This window comes from Takifugu flavidus, chromosome 2 (assembly GCF_003711565.1).
Source record: "Takifugu flavidus isolate HTHZ2018 chromosome 2, ASM371156v2, whole genome shotgun sequence".
NCBI classification, from domain to species: domain Eukaryota; kingdom Metazoa; phylum Chordata; class Actinopteri; order Tetraodontiformes; family Tetraodontidae; genus Takifugu; species Takifugu flavidus.
In genome coordinates this window covers 7,454,508-7,471,017 of record NC_079521.1, presented here as the reverse complement: position 1 = coordinate 7,471,017, position 16,510 = coordinate 7,454,508, and positions in this window count along the sequence as shown.

The following is a 16,510-nucleotide window of genomic DNA, read 5'->3' as shown; positions in this document are numbered from 1 at the left end:
CTTTGGAAACTGAAAAGGGGGTGGCTTGGAGGGGGGTTGTGTGTGCTTAGTTCAGCTCCTTCTTGTCACGGGGTGTAGTTTGAGTGGAAGCAGACATGGCTGCCATTGTGGGAACGTTCTGTGTTGCTGTGTTTGTGTCAGGAAGGGTTTCAGAAGCAAGGCTTGTGACAGTGAGGATGTGTGAGGTGCATTGAGATGTCCTCATTCTAGGAATACTGCCACCACCACCATGAGACCAGCCAATTATGCCTCCAGCATGCAAATGTCTTGCAGCGAGAGCGAGAGAGACAGAAAGAGTGGAAAAGAGCAAGACAGGGAGAGCACGCTAAGACAAAGACACAATGGGCTCTGTGAAGGTCCTGTGTGTGCCCCGCTCAGTCTGAGACTGTTGTTTAATTGCCATGTTTACCCAGCAACTACATCCCATGTCATTAGCACACAGTGTAGTGTCATTTGTGTTGTCACACCACTCCATAGCACCATGGGGTCATTATTGCGCGACTGGTTTGAGCGAGGAAAATTGACATATTTTATGTGGGAAATCCTGATTCACTCCATGGAGTTATTTTCTCTGTGCCTTCAAACAGCCATGGGGCCAATTAATTTTTGACCAGTCCATATCCTGGGGACTGCTGTTGCTTTTAATGGTCTGCTTAGCTCCGGCTCACATGTCACTGTGTATTTGATGAGACAGATAACTGCAGCCTTTTATAACTGGAGGAGGATAAATGAAACAAAAAACAAGATACATATCTTTATGAAATCTTATGTAAAACTGACATTAATAAAATAATTAGAGTAAGCCATTTCAAATTGCAACACTTCAAATGTGGAAACAGACACCACTCGTTTAATAAATGAGCTGTTGTTGACTTACAGTCACGTAAAAGGAATGTACTACAGCCACCTACACCGTTCTTGTCCCTAATTTGGATTTAAAATTCTGTCCTCCCCCTGTAGCTGCAGCTTCCTGTGAAAAACTTTATTAGTAACAAATATGGAGGTACATGGAGCTAGACAATAACCACAAAACACAGCGTGGGAGGCAAAAAAAAAAAAAACTAACTCTCAATCCCCGACCGCCTGGTCAACACAGGTGGCAGATTCACAGGAAACAGATTTAATTATGCTGCTGGTAACAATGCTTTGTCCTTACAGTGGCTGACATTGCTTTTGACAAAGGCCGCCGCTGCATTCTAATCAGGAAACAAAATGCCGTAGAGCGCCCCAAAGCCCTGTTGGTGGATCATTAGCCAACCACCTCCCAGGATTCAGGGAAAAGCAGCAACAACTACTGCCTTGTCATACAGCACTATGCCATCAGGCAGACAGAGCCTGTTCTCCACCCCGGAGACTAAGGTCCAGCAAGGGGAGAAAGGAGGAGAAAGAAGCTGACCGAGCTGATAGACAGGTAGACAGAGCGTTAGCAACATTTGCCCTGCCTGGCCGTCCCAGCAGGGCCGAGTTTAACAAGGGGGCTGACAGGCTGCAGCTGGGGCCTGCCTAACGAAGGCAGGGACATTAGCAACGCTGTACGTCTGTCTCATTAAAAGACATGAGCCCACCTTGATTTCCATACATGCTGGCCACTTGCGTGACAGCTCGGCATGCCACCCACCAATGAGGGAGAGCCTCACGGGGAGGGGGGAGCCACCGCAGCACAGGTGACGGGAGGAGTTGTTGACATTACAGCACAGGGAGGGACAGGGGTCAAATGTAAGGGTGACCCTTGTCTGAGGGACAGTGATGACCTCGTTAGGGACCTCTGAAAAAGGTGGGGTGTCACCACTGTCATGGTATACACACTTCGACTGACATCACAGTCTCTCAGAACTGCAGATTCTTTCTATGAGTCGTCTGTAGTCTGCTGACACGGGAGTGCTCGCTAATGAGCATCAAAGGGCCTGTCCTTCAACTAGTAATGAGGACAGGTGACGACAATATCACATAATAACAGCGACTCGAACATGAGTCTGGACAGTAGAGGCTAAACCAGTGCGGAAAAGACCTGACTAATATTTTGAAAAGTCATTAAAACATCCTGCATTTCCAGCTGACTGCACATGTGAAATATATAGATGGATGAAAAGTGATTTTTAATCAACTGCACCAGATTTCATACAGTTTTAGCTCTCCAGTGCATAACTTAATTCGGAGTGAGTGCAATGAAATACTACATAGACTTCTAACTGGGGCTGATCATTACGCAAAAAGGTCCCAGTGCAGTAGTATCATGGGCCCCTGGTCTCAAAACAACTGTCTGTATATGGCTCCAGAATCCTACTCTGCAGGTCTCCAGAGCTCAGTTTAAGAGGAGGATGAATAGAGTGATGAAGTACGGGTCACACGTCTGTTTGATCCAGCGATAACGAGCGGGCTGAAGAAATAATCTATCAGCAATAATCCCTGACTCAGGAGACACGTCTGCAACACACACTGCACAGAAGCTTGCGTGCACTCAGATGACAGATGCAGGCAGAGAGGCCTCGAACACATACACACACACACGTGCACACACATACAATCACCATATTCAGCAGGACTTCATTATCACTATAATGCGAAGCAAGGGAGCCTGCAACCAAAATGACCAATTATTCAGCATCAACTATATCCCCGTCATTCGCTCAGTGGGATTTATCACCATAAGATACCAGGTCAGTGTAAACGACTGAAAACTGAAGGCAGACAGATAACGCTGTTTATTGTTTAGAGTGGTACAGGGAGAGAACATTGCACCGCTGGGACCTTGGTGAATCTCAGTTGAAAAACGAGCGCATAAACCACACACAAGAGAGGTTATCAGGGAAAAGATGCTATATCCTGCACCCATAAATCATTTATAATATGTACCATAACATTTCCCTCTCTTCTTTAGTCACAGTGAAGGGTAGGATCCCCTTCTCTGCTTGGGTCCGTGTAAAGATAATCATGTATCCATTTACATTTCCTATAAAGGAATATGGAGATGAGATGGCAAGTCAGCAGGGGGTTCATGACACCAGACACAGTCACAAATGTATTTGCCTTGCCATGCTGTCACAATCAGGGCATCCTGAACTATCACAGCTTTAGATTAGAAGCTGTCAGTGTTTTTGTTGAAGAGAGCGTTTGCAAATGAAAATCTGAGGCGAAGCGAATGAACAAAACAACATCCTAATGATTGTTTATACGGCTGAAACATGAAGCAATTTTGGCTGATTATTGGGACAATGTCTGCCAATGACGCCATTGTTAGTGTACAGGCCAAGGCAGAAAAAAAGAGTGATTGAGAACAAAGCAGAGACAGCTGAACCCATCATCTTTTATTCATTACATAAATGACATTTTAACAAGAGAAAATTCCTCATTATTGCTTCATTATACTGTATTAGATCTCTGTCTAGCAGATTGATAGAGTGATAGTGCTTTTATGAATATCAATATGTTTAGACAGCGGGCTTGTGAAGACCTCAGCCAAGGTCAAAGATATATGTTATGACAACATGAGCCATGATAACACAGTAAGGTCACCAGATGATTGAAGACAAGAGGAGTCCAGTAACATTTTGTTCTCAAATCCTCACTCTTCATGGTGGTTGTACTGTTTCATCTGTGAGAATTTGCCTTCATGGATGGATGGATGGATGGATGGATGGATGGATGGATGGATGGATGGATGGATGGATGGATGGATGGATGGATGGATGGATGGATGGATGGATGGATGGATGGATGGATGGATGGATGGATGGATGGATGGGTATGGGGCCTAAATCTCTGGTCCCAAACAGATAACCACATGCACATTGTGAATAAGGTTGAGTAACAATAGAACTCAAGAGGTTGTCAAGTTAGTGCCACACACTTTAATACATTACATGTTGCAATAGTTCTCAGATTAAGTCTTTTATAAGTGCCATAATTCTTAATATACTTTTTTCTGAATGACTGTGTCAGTCAAAGTGAAGAAAGACCACTGAATAGTTTATTCAAAATGATTTGCTGACGGAGTGCTGAGTGCTGTGAATGTGTGAATTCTGAAGGAGTATTTCTGAAAAATGGGGCCATGTTGTCCTCCATTCTAAAGAGGCTCAGTGCAAAAGTAGAACAGAAATGTTGACCTTTATTCTCTGGAGTGTGTATGCACTTATACAGGGGTGTGTGCATGTATGTGCACATGCACCCACATGTGTTAAGAGAGACCAAAAAAAATAAAATGCTGATAGAACACAGCACATAGATTTTGTTCTCTCTCACATAACCCTCCTCGGTTCAGGGATGTTATCTCAAATAATTACCGGTAGCCTCTCCCTGTCCCTAGCGGCTGCTGCTTGGGAGCGAGCAGAGAGAACAGTAGGTCACAGTGGAGGGTCTGCTTCTAGGAGGAAGTGAGTGTGTGAGCGGAGATGATAGTGGTGTTTAAGGGGTGTGGAAGATCTGAGACTGGCCTCCTATGGCCCTGGCAACAGCTCTTAATTAACCACCCAGGTATTCCTGAGACTCACGGCCCACTGCCCGGCTGGCCATATGGCTGGAGCTGCGCCACAACCATAATTGCCAGGGGAAACACTGCATCAAAAAGAGCTCAGCCAACATAAAGCTTGTGTAAATTATTTTTAATGGTTCCCTTCTGGCAGGAGCACGTGTTTGTCATCTCAAAAAGAGTGGCCGAGCGATTTATTTGCCCTTGACCCCTCTTCTCTGCGCACTTGCTCCCTGTTTGACAGTATGACCTGTCTACCTCTAGCTGGTGTCACACACTCAGAACCATTAGCAGTTTTAAGAAGCAACCCCAGTAACCCTTGCTTGAGTGGCTGTTACCGACAGAACCGCTTTGTGCAGCACAAGCCACTAATTATTGGTCACTAAATGACTTGAAATATACTGTAACACATCAAATACTAACACCCAGGTTAAATATCATTGTATAAATATAATAATTGCAGAACAGATGGCACAAAACATGATTAATTGCTTTAAAAAGTGCACTGCATGTAATTCATTGAAAGCTAATTGCAATCTCTCACCAACATGCGCACTTCCGAAACTGGCTGCCATCTTGACTCTACCATTAAACAGGGCGAAGCAAGGAAATAGACATTATGATTTGTCTTTTGTTCAGTAATTAGCTAATGTGTTGCTCTAATGTTCCCCTCAGCAGTTCATGAACAAGCATCTCTAAAGGGATGAAAATAATGGTGAAATTGGTTCCGTTCCTGTATTTTTCTTCCCTCCATTGCTCCCTCCCTGCCCTTCCATCTCTTTCTATTCCAGATTGGATCGCTAATCATCCAAGGAGGTCTCCAGGAGGGATAAAGTAGCAGCTCATTGCAGTTTTCCGCTGGTGCTATTTTTGACCATTATTCTTGTTTAAGGATGTTGTTTTGGGGAGGGGTGGGGGGGTGGGGGGCAGTGTTCAGTGGCCTCTGAGGTGGTTTTAACCTGCTGGCTTTCCCTTCTCTGTAGGTGACTCACAATATGTCAGGAACACACAGCATTTCCATGCTCCCGCTCCCCTGCGGTAAGTCTCACGCCAGGCCGTGATGTTTTTTTAAGGAAGAGCCCAGCAATCTGGTCAGAGCGACCTCACATCTGCCCTGCTAATGAGAAGGCTGGCCTCCTCCCAAACCCCCCCTCCCTAAACACTGTCCTTACCCGCACAGGTCACGTCCTCCAAGGAGCTGAAGCAACACAATACAGTGCACACGCATACGTGACTGCACGTTCAGCCAAAATATTACAAACAAATCCGAGCAGAACAAAGAAAACAAGTCGATCCACATACTTGTGGAAAAAACATCCAGCTCACAAATGTACATACGTGTAGGAGTCTAGTTACAATATGACAGCAGAGTTTTATCGTTGTGATTAATTACGGAGATGCTGATCTACACACTCTAACTGCATGGCTAATCTTAAGCTTTTCTCTGGAACTTTCACGACCAAAGCCTTTGTGCAGGTCTGAATGTCTTACTTTCAGCATCTGAATTAGCTCTCCAACACACATTTACACACATGCATACACAAAAGTAATATTCTCTCCTCCCACCCACCCAGACCCAACTGTCGGATTCAACTACAGCCCATAAAGCTCAGAAAACACTCGCGTGCAAACACAAAAGGCTCAGCCATTCCTTAGCCCAAAAATCAACTTAATGACTTGGTTGATGCTTAGTACCACACAAAGTGCAGTTAAGTGGAAATGAAAGCATAATTGCCACCATAGATCCAACAAACACTGAAAATAATATAGGCACGCATTCATGCATTTAACCGCACCATCAGCTCACTCTGTTGACGACATCAGAATCATTACCAGAATGTAGTTTTATGGTGTTTTCTAAAAGCCATCAGAGATGAATCATATTATCAGGCAGTGTTGCCAAACAGACCCAGCTTATTAACTTGATGCAGAGCCTGTTTAATGTACCTGAATTCTGGAATCACTCAGAATGTGCACAACTGGCAACTTAGGTCAATGAGAGGGTGACAGAGGCAACATTTTTTTGCAGCTTTAATGAGCTTCACACACACAATAGACGTGCATTGGGGTATTCCCAGTACAGACAAATCTAAAATGCACTAAAACAGCAGCCACATAAATTAGGCACAAGACACGCAAGCCTGAAATGGCAAATGCTTTGTAAAACACTGCACTGTCCCTTTGACTTATTCACTTGCTGAGTGCATCTGGATTAGTCCTCAACTGTCTGCTTAGTGTAATTACTAAGAGTAAGTTTGCCCTCTTTTAAGTATTCAAAATTGCAATCAATGTTGGCTGGGAGTAGTTACATTGCTCCAAAATAAGAAAAGACAAGAAAACTGATGATGATCAGAGAACTGGCCGGTCAGTCCGTCAGCAATGGTACAGCTGGAAATGTACTATCATAGATGTAAGGCTGACCGGGCACTCGTTTGGTACATATAATGAGGGAGGCCAACAGAAAACAATTTAGAGAGAAAACGTCTCTCTAAATTGGCACGGAATGTTTGAGAATCAAAGATGTGACTGAGGTGGTAGTATAGACCTTCACCTTCACACTTTTTCAGAGGCAGCTGCAATTACAGTTTGCTAACAAGCCTCCTGCTCATCGGCTCATGTTAGCCACTTAGTGCATCATGGACCAATGATTGAGGATTGTGATTGGAGAAAAAGGGTTTTCTTTTTGAAAGTGCTCCTTCAGAGACAAAATCCCGATGAGTGGAGCACCCTGGAGTCACGTTATGGTCCCTACAGTTTACATTAGATGTAAGTGATAGCTCAGAGGGATTAGCATTAGCTGTGGTGAGATTCTGTATCCTCTACATATACATGTCCATTTAATGATGGGATCTTTACTCTTCTGATTGCTAATTAATACTTGGACCAACTGGTTCTCTGGAGATCAGGTTGATGATTTCAAGCATGACCTAAATGTCATCAGCTCTCTGCTGCAGTGGTCCTCTTCTCTTCCCGAGTCTCCTTTCACTACTGACACATGGATATAGATATGGATAGTTCGCCATGCCAGTGGTTTAGTAACTTCCTTCTTTCCACTGATTGATAGAAGGTCCCACTTGTCAAGCTCCCTTATAACCAAACTGGTTGTAAAATTGTACATTAAGATTATCTTATCTGAATCAAGAGTAGATATGCAGTCGAGCAACAGTGTGTGTGTGTGTGTGTGTGTGTGTGTGTGTGTGTGTGTGTGTGTGTGTGTATGTGTGTAATGAGACAGCAGAAAGATGTACCAGCCGATCAACTTCATTTTTACATGCAGCCTGGCCTAATTAAGTAATATGAAAAGGGTTCAAGAGCTGTGAAGAGTAGTCTATTGACCTTCTCATCGCTATACAAGAAAGAGAGAGAGAGAGAGAGATGAAGACGGCTGGCGATGGAGCCCAACTCTGTCAAGAGAAGGAAGGACATTTATAACGAGAACAATCAAGAGGCACCAGGAGCATACGGCAAAGAGATCCTCCTAATAATTGGTTCCATTAAAGCCCTTTTAAAGTGCAACTCTCTCACAGATAAGCCAAGGCACTGTCCACTTGCTCATTTCCTTGTCATGGTAATTTAGACAGACTAAATGATGCTTGCAGGAGCTTGCAGGCCTCTATTCTTAGAGTAGACAAAAGAAATATCATCTCACCCATAGGTTTGTATAATCTGGAATTAGGCACCATTCACTGTGACACAGAGAGAACGGTGTGCACGGCTGAGGGCCATTGCTGCCCTAAATGAAGATTGAACCGCTGAAGATGAAGAGCGAAGCGGCAAACAGATATTTGATAAGTGATGGGACAGAAAGAAAGTACATACATAAAGTACCAGCAACATTTGTCATGTGCTTCGCAATCTTAGCGAAGTCAAAATTAATGTGAATATTTAAAGATGTAATAAACGGAAGTCAAACAGAAAATTTGCACTGAAAAATAAACAAGCTGAGTGAAGCAATTTGGTGCTTGAAAAAAAATGAAAAAAGCATCGGTCTCATCGCTCTTATACCAATATTTACCAAGGTCCTGGTTAGTTAACTTACAATTGCAAAAAGTCCCATAAGCTAAGAGACACAGCACCACCTACAGGAGCAGAGTCAGACATGCTAACATGGCTCACTAGCTGTGCTAACATACTCAAACAAGAACAGGAAAGTTGAGTGATCAAGTTGAATTAAAACCAGCTGGACTTGGCATGTAAGTCTTCAAATGATGATTTTGTTTCCATTTTGAAATGAAACAGTCTTGAAAATACATTTGCAGAGTCCTACTGAATCACAAAGGTAATTGATTAGGCTTTAAAAAGGTGTTGTTGAGGTTTCTATTGATGTTAAGATCAATAGCAGTTTAAAGATATTTAATTTGCTGTGTACACTGTCTTGAACTGAGCTATGGTGATTAAAAGACCTGTTGCATCTAGGGATAGGGAAGTTGGCCTTTTTTTACCCGAATTCCCACAATGGTATTGTTCAACATCAGTTTCCTCCTTTCAGGGCCTGTTGTGCCCACATGAACATCGTTACTTGGTGCAACATTTAATTGTTTCCTTCAGAATAACTTCAATCTTCACACATATTCAGAATGTTGCTGTTTGTATTCCTTTATTTTCAGCCTCCATTACCAAATGAGAAGCCTCTTAGCAATAGCGCTAAAGTTCTGTTATAACAGTAAACAAAAAAAAGAAAAGAAAACATTTTTCGCACTTAATTGAAGTCCAGCACCATTCAGCCTGGACAATGAAGAGTATGATCAACTCTGTAAAAGAAATAATCAATGGAATCATTTTTTAAATTTCAGTATTATGGTAGTAAAGCATTTGATCTCAATATGTAAGACATTTTTTCACTCACTCATCTTTATTTGCCTCCAAGTTGTATGATCAGTTTTAGCCAGTTAAAGCCTCTCAGCCATTTAGAGGCGACAGGATGTGTCTGTTGTCAGGCAAGTGTCATCAGTATGAAAACAAGGGCAGTAGTGCACACAGTGGTAACAAGCTATTCCAAATCGAATTATACAAATTCATGAACTTGCACATATCAAACTGGTAAAGCATCTATTCTACCTGCAAGCTATTTAGTCAGAAATGTTAAGTACAGAATAATTTACAATGGTAAAAGACGCACAGTTGATCTGTTCAAACAGTCAACTCCACCACTTTGAATCCGCTGGTATGGTAGGTGACTTCACCAACAACCTTTCAGCATATGTCTCAAATGCAGGCTTGTACTTGAGTCATTTCTTTCCTTTACAACAGTCGTAACAGTTGATGTAATTAGTTCTGCTAATGACATGAATGGAACACCGTTTGTCTCGAATTCCTGCTGGTTCCCATTTTTCTCTTATAACCTACAGCAAATACAGTACAAACATGAACAAAATACAGCATTAAATACATATAATACCACGAGATGACATAAAATATGCATTGACCTGTCATGTTGGAAACAAGGTGTCTCATTCTAATCTAACCAATCCTTTTTTTAAAGATTAGTTGTTGTTTTTTTTTTTAAAAAAAATGTGTCTTCCATTTACACGAGCTGTCCTTGTAAGTGTATCAAGTTCACTGTGGGGAAAAAGAGGCAGCAGTTGTGCTATTCTTTCCTTTAAATGAGCATCAACTGCACTCCAAAAACATCATTTGTGAAATTACTACAAATAACATCGACAAAAAAAGCTCCTACAGTTGCTTTGATTATTTTGTTTGTGACACCCCGTACATCCAGTAAGAAACTCTGTTGATTTGCGAGTGTGTTTAACCACAAAGATGACATGAAAAGAGATATGCCAACACACCAAATACTTGCCGAGGTCTGAAACTAATTTCCAAACAGGAATAACAGAAAAACAAGAATCTGATGTGTTTTGAAGAAAAGACTTCTCGCGCTAGTAGACAACTGAGAGCTGTTCTCGCAGACGCACACTGGCATATTTTGACTCTAACTTCATTCCAAAGCAAGAGCTGATCACAACGACAACAAGAGAGTAGCCATGTAAACATATCAACACAAAAGGGAGAAGGCGAAATCACCATGGGTTTATGATGACGGCTGATCGCTGCTTTGAAATGCAGCAGTGGGTATTGTCATATGCCAGCGAGCTCTGAGCTTTGCAAAACTAACGACTCTCCGCCTCTGTGATATCTCTTTTGCTAACAGACTCATTTGGATAAATAAATGTGAATAAATATTGGCCTCAATAATGCTTGTTGTGTGTGTGTTTTCTCCCTCTCTGTCTCATGTTGCCAGCAGCTATTATGAAAAAATTTGCGCTCTCCGCACTAAAGGCTGGGAAATGAGCCTCTTTTAAATGTTGCACATTTAATATTTATCAGACTTCTATTAGAATATATGCACACTCAAATCGTCAGCCGACGTGATCTATCGCTCTGTTAAATTATGGTGCCACGTGGCGCAGTGGGGGGAAATTCATTACTGCTCAGGGCAATTTCCTCCCAAAACAAAAACATTTCATTCCAACGGAAAAGCCAAATTAATACTGGCTTTGCACGGAGTGGATTTTATTTGCCAAAGAAGTGCTACTTTCTCAGTCACTTCATCCACAGGATGAAGGATGGAAGCCGAGCACTGAGTAAAATGAGTTTCATGCATGCGCACGCACATCCAATTTCACTCCACTGCAGATTCCTCTCCTGCGCTCTTTGTCTGGTGGCCTCACACAAACACACACACCCACACACAAACACATCATACATCTGTACATATGCAGTACATACACGTGCAGAGGCTTTTGTTTTCCGCCCGTTTGTGGCATCAAAGGGGCTTCGGAGTCTGATGGTTGACTCTGGATGTGCCTGTTTGACGTCACCGCATTGTTGTGTCGGGTTCTCACATCAATGGCGTATTTACCTCGTTTGATAAGCCCATCCAAGACACTCGAACAATTTAAAGGACAACAATGAATACGTTAAGAGAGTTCTTTCCCTGATGAAAACAAAGAGGTGAGCCACCCTATAAACATTCCAATAATGGGCACATTCAGATGTGAGGAAGGTAAGACCGATCAGACTTCGTTTTCCCACTGTTGCTGCTTTATTTTTCCTAAAAGAAAAGAAACATCACTTAAATTAAAGCTCCATCTGCTGAAAACTTCTTAAAGTGCGTTGGCCTGTCTGCACGGGCACAGGCGACTGCACACGTGAGGCGCCGCTCCGTTAATCGAAATGACGGTTTCACTAGCTCCTCATATACCATCCAATGATTTATCCCCTTTCCTCATCATCAACTATTTGTTTATGGTCCAAACATAAAAACAATGAGGACTACAATGTGTGATGGATAGCATCACATGCTGCTATTTATTTGGCCATAAAGAAGGAAGGTCAGGGACGGCAGGGCCTGAAACATGCAAGGAGGGATGACAGCTGATTCGCTGAATCGCTGATGAACCTGCGACGCCCCCAGTCCCGTTAAAACTTTAATAATAAACGCGGAGGAGGCCCACTGACTGGAAGCAAAATATGCACATTGTTCCCAGTGCTGGCTTGCCCAGAATGGAGCAATCATGTTTGACAATGTGCGGCACAAACCCTTCAATCAAACTGAAGTCTTATTTTGCAGCACAGTGGATGCTTTTCTATTCCGCACTCGGCAAGTGAATTTATAAATCTATGGAATAATAGAGAGTTGATTCGCAACTCTCATCTCCATAAATAGGAATCAATAAGTTCATACAGACAACTTAACGCAACCCTGTGCTTGTGTATGTTTGTGTACGTGTGTGCCCACAATAATAATCGTGCTGTATTTTGATTCTCGGGATGATGCTCCTCAAATCTGTATAAATATCCCACACAAAGACATGTTTTTACTGTCTACAGAGAGAAAGCAAATTAGACATGACTGTCCCCAGCAAAACAACTATAGTCCAACTTAAAATTTACACTTTTTCTTCCATCGTTGCTTTATTTCCGATCCATTCTTCTCCGTCGCATTGACAACCCCAGTCCCCTGATTTGCTGCCCATTTCTTGAAATATGTACGCATAAGCGTAGGGAATTCTATTTTTGTTTACCGCATTTGTGAACATAAAGGCTTTGTCATATATAGCTCGGACGACAACTCAATCAGAGTACAAGAAGAGAAAAAACAACTGCTGTGATTGATGATGCGACGCGAACACAAAGCAAGCCGTAACAAAGATCTGGAGCGGTGTGATGACTTATTTGCTTAGCTGCCATCACAAATGACAATGAAATCAAATCAAATACGGGTACTGTAAATCACAGACAGTGGCTGGTATAAATGAATCCACTGTCATTTATTATTTTGTGTAGTTTTCAAAATGAACAGAAATCGTAATCATAATTGAAAGGTAGGTAACAGATTTAAAGCTAGAGGTGCCACAGCCAGCAGCTTGGTGCCATCCTTGCACACAAAAACAACATTTAAACTTGAACAACAACATATATTTAATTCATTAGAACTTTTTAACATTTCATGTCTTTACCCTATATATATCAAAATATAAAATGTATATATACTTTTTATTGTCAACAGTCATTTCCCCAAAGAGCTGATGATGGAGACGCTCTGTTCATTTGCATACATGCATATATTTACCTCCCCAACACACACTGACACCCAGACTCAAATATTAACACGCACACATGCACGTACCCGCTTCCAGACACAAACGTTCTTAGACATACGCGTGCATGTACGTATATAAACAGTCTGAGACGGACCCAAACAGGGTATACTGAACCCCCACCCACCCCATATGCTCCAGACATCATATTCCAAGTACCCTTGAAAATGCAATGTTTGGGTCAGGCCGACTTGCACTTCTAAGTAATTTATAATATGCTTTACTCCAAGGTATTGCACAATCTCATTATCATTAGATTTTTGCATATTTAACAACAGTTTTTAATTAGAAGGTATTTTATTATTCATGTACATAATTTGAGGCGAGCTCAGGCTGCTTTTCACGTGGAAAGAGATGAGGTGGGGGGAATGTGCAAAACATACATTTTCTTTCGGAGAACATTTTTAGTCAGTAGTCTCATGCTGGAAAGTGATTCCATGCAATTCTCTGGTAATGGCTCTTTTAATTTAGTTAATAGCTATCATGTTGTGCACCTTTACGCGTTTACAAAATTCTTAGCTCTGTGAGTTGTCTCCCGATACCGGAGCTGTAAGTAGTTTGGTATGCTTTAGCTCCCAACGTAGTAGCATTTGCTGCGGCTATGCTCCTTGATGTATTATTAAAATTGGAAATGGACTCCAGGGACAGCATCTAGTTATGTGCTTTCATTTGCCGAATAAACCGAGCGTTGTTTTCATCTTTGCTCATGATTGTTAATGGTGCCGCTGATGAGAGGGGTGTGTGTTTTCTCCCACTCCCTTTATCAACACAGGCCTGTTATTATGCAGGCCAAATAGCCAAGCTGCTGATTTTGTTTTAGGTTTTCAATTAGTCATTTGACTAAGCACATCTGTTACTGGCAGAGGCCCAGAGTATGGACGAGTTGCTGTCACCTGCTCGGGGGCCTACGAAGCGCAGTAGCAGCAGGGCTATCAGGGCCCCTTGGCGGCTACAACCACTTCAGCGCTCCTCAGGGGTGTGTCCTCGGTCCCCTCACATTTTACAGCCAAGTCTACAGAGAAAAGGTGCTTCCAAAAACACCCACAGCCTGTCTATCTCCCTATTCTTCTGCTCCGTTGACGCTTCGGTCTGTGGAGACTTCAGCGTTTAAAGTCCCTTTTCCATCGGTAACTGTTGCAACAGCGGTTTGCGGTTTAGAGACCACAGTTGCACCCCAACCCACAATCTGTGTGTGCATTTCTCTCTATATTTTGTGTTTGCTTTTGATTGTGTCTTAATGATTTATGTATAGCACTCTGCTTATTTTTTCCTCTCACCATGAATACTAAAATTGATGAATACACAATGCGCCTTTCTTTGAAGAGCTGCGAATGCACGGCTGTTAAAATGTAGACCAATGCAAATAAACAGCCTACTTCCTGAGCTGTCCCTGCCACAAGATCTGCTTTTTAACTATGCTCCATCTCCGCCACATTAAATTGTGGGCACATTTTTCTGACATATCATTATACAGGCACGCAGGTTCTGGTTTCTACTGCAATAAATATCATTAATATCCCAAACAGTCCTTTAATACTGAGAGAAAATAGTGTGGTGAGGCATTGTTACAAAGCAACAGAAACGTGTTGATGGAGTGAATGTGTGATACTTAAGTTGAGGATTATCATTTCCTGTTGTTATTTTTTTTTACACTATCGTAATTAGAGGCAACAGAATAAAAGGCATGTTTATACATTAGTAGCATAATGGACCTTTTTGAAACAACAGTAGCGTGACATTCGCTCTCTTGTGCAGAACAAAAGCTCTTTGTCGCATCAAAAATCAGCACAGCCCTGTTTCATTATGGTCAGCGTTTTCCTGAAGGACCGAGGCTGTCCAACACCTCAATCACATTAGCTCCCAGCCTGGTCTTGGGAAGTGAGACACTAGCCAAGCCCCCAATAGAGCTGCAGCCAATCTTTGATTGTCAGAGTTCAGTGAGGGTTCAGTCAGTAGCACCGTCGTCCCTCCCTGATCTAAGAGGGACTCCCAGGGGGCTTTAATAAAACATTTTGCTCATTGTGGAAAGTAATGACCAACAATGTAAACTTGTGACTCGACAACAGATGTTGGCATGCTTAGTGGAAACAAGGTGCTGTAAAATTAATTTCATTTGAATTATTTACTGCATTCATTACGTGCTTGAGGAAGTAGATTTTGTGGGGTGGGGGTTGGTTGGCAACAACAACAGAAACATATTCAATTAAAGGTGAAGTAGTGCGATAGAGGGTGGGGGAAATGGAAACGAGAGTGATCACATGTGTTCGCTCTTGAAAATCAAATAGGAATCATGGCAACACTGACGTCGCTCCTGTGATTTATGTTTAATAGGGTTTATTATTTCATATCGTCACTTCAAAGGTTGTGCCAGGAAAACTTGCGAGAGATGTTTTCCAAATGAAATTAAGGCAAATTAATATCTGGAGAATGAGTAAAGGGGCACTGGCTTCTTTCAAGTGACAAGAGGGAGAAAGAGCGAGCGGAAAAAGAAGTTGTGTTAAATGAAATCAAACTCTAATAATTCTGAACACAAGTCTGCTGTGGCAGCATGAGCCCTTGTCCAAGCACACGCAGAGAGGAAGAGAAATGCAGAGATGCTGAGAAAGTAAATCAGGGTGGTTTGCCACGTGCAGCTCTCTGAGACTAAAAGATAAAATGACTAATGAGATGTGGAGTGGAACAAAACTTTCTCTGAGCCCGAAAACAGTTGTAGAATTGCAGCATGTCAATAAAGTTGAAAAGTAAAGTTGATGCAATGCTATGCACACATGCAAAGATCATAAGAAATATGCTGAAGCAGTTTAAGCAATTGACTTATCTAATCTTCAGTCTTATTATTTAAAAATCTGCTTAATACAGGCAGCTGTAGGTATGGAGCCCTCATAATAAAGTGCTTTTAAACAAGAATAGGTATTCTTCCCATCAATGTGGCTATGAAACAAAATGGCCCGCCGTCATCCTTGACCTCATAGTTTCCCACCGGTTTGTAGGAACATGAGGAACACTGCCAAGAAGTGTTCTGCTCATGTTGTGTCAGCAGACAGCTATCGCCGTGACGCCATCTTAACTGAAGCGATTCTTCACCTGGATTTCCTCCATCACCTTAATGTCTCAGAGACAGCCAAAAAAGAACATACCTACTGTTTGCTCTTCATATCAGGCAAAAATAACAGTGACAGCGTTTGATATAAATACATTTCCTCCTGTAGCTGGACGCTTGTGTCTTTCATTTGTGTGTTTATTTTCTTTTTGGAACTCACGGCTTTGCTGTGCAAAGGTTGCCTTTGTTTGCGATGATCCGACAGAACAGCTCAGCTGAGTGTGAAGTGCTGAGATCCAGGAAGTTGGCCTGCTCTTTAACCTGCGCTTTGTGATAAATGGAGACACTTAACAATAGTGTATCCTGCGACCTGGACCTGGACTTGCTGACAGCAACCTGTCC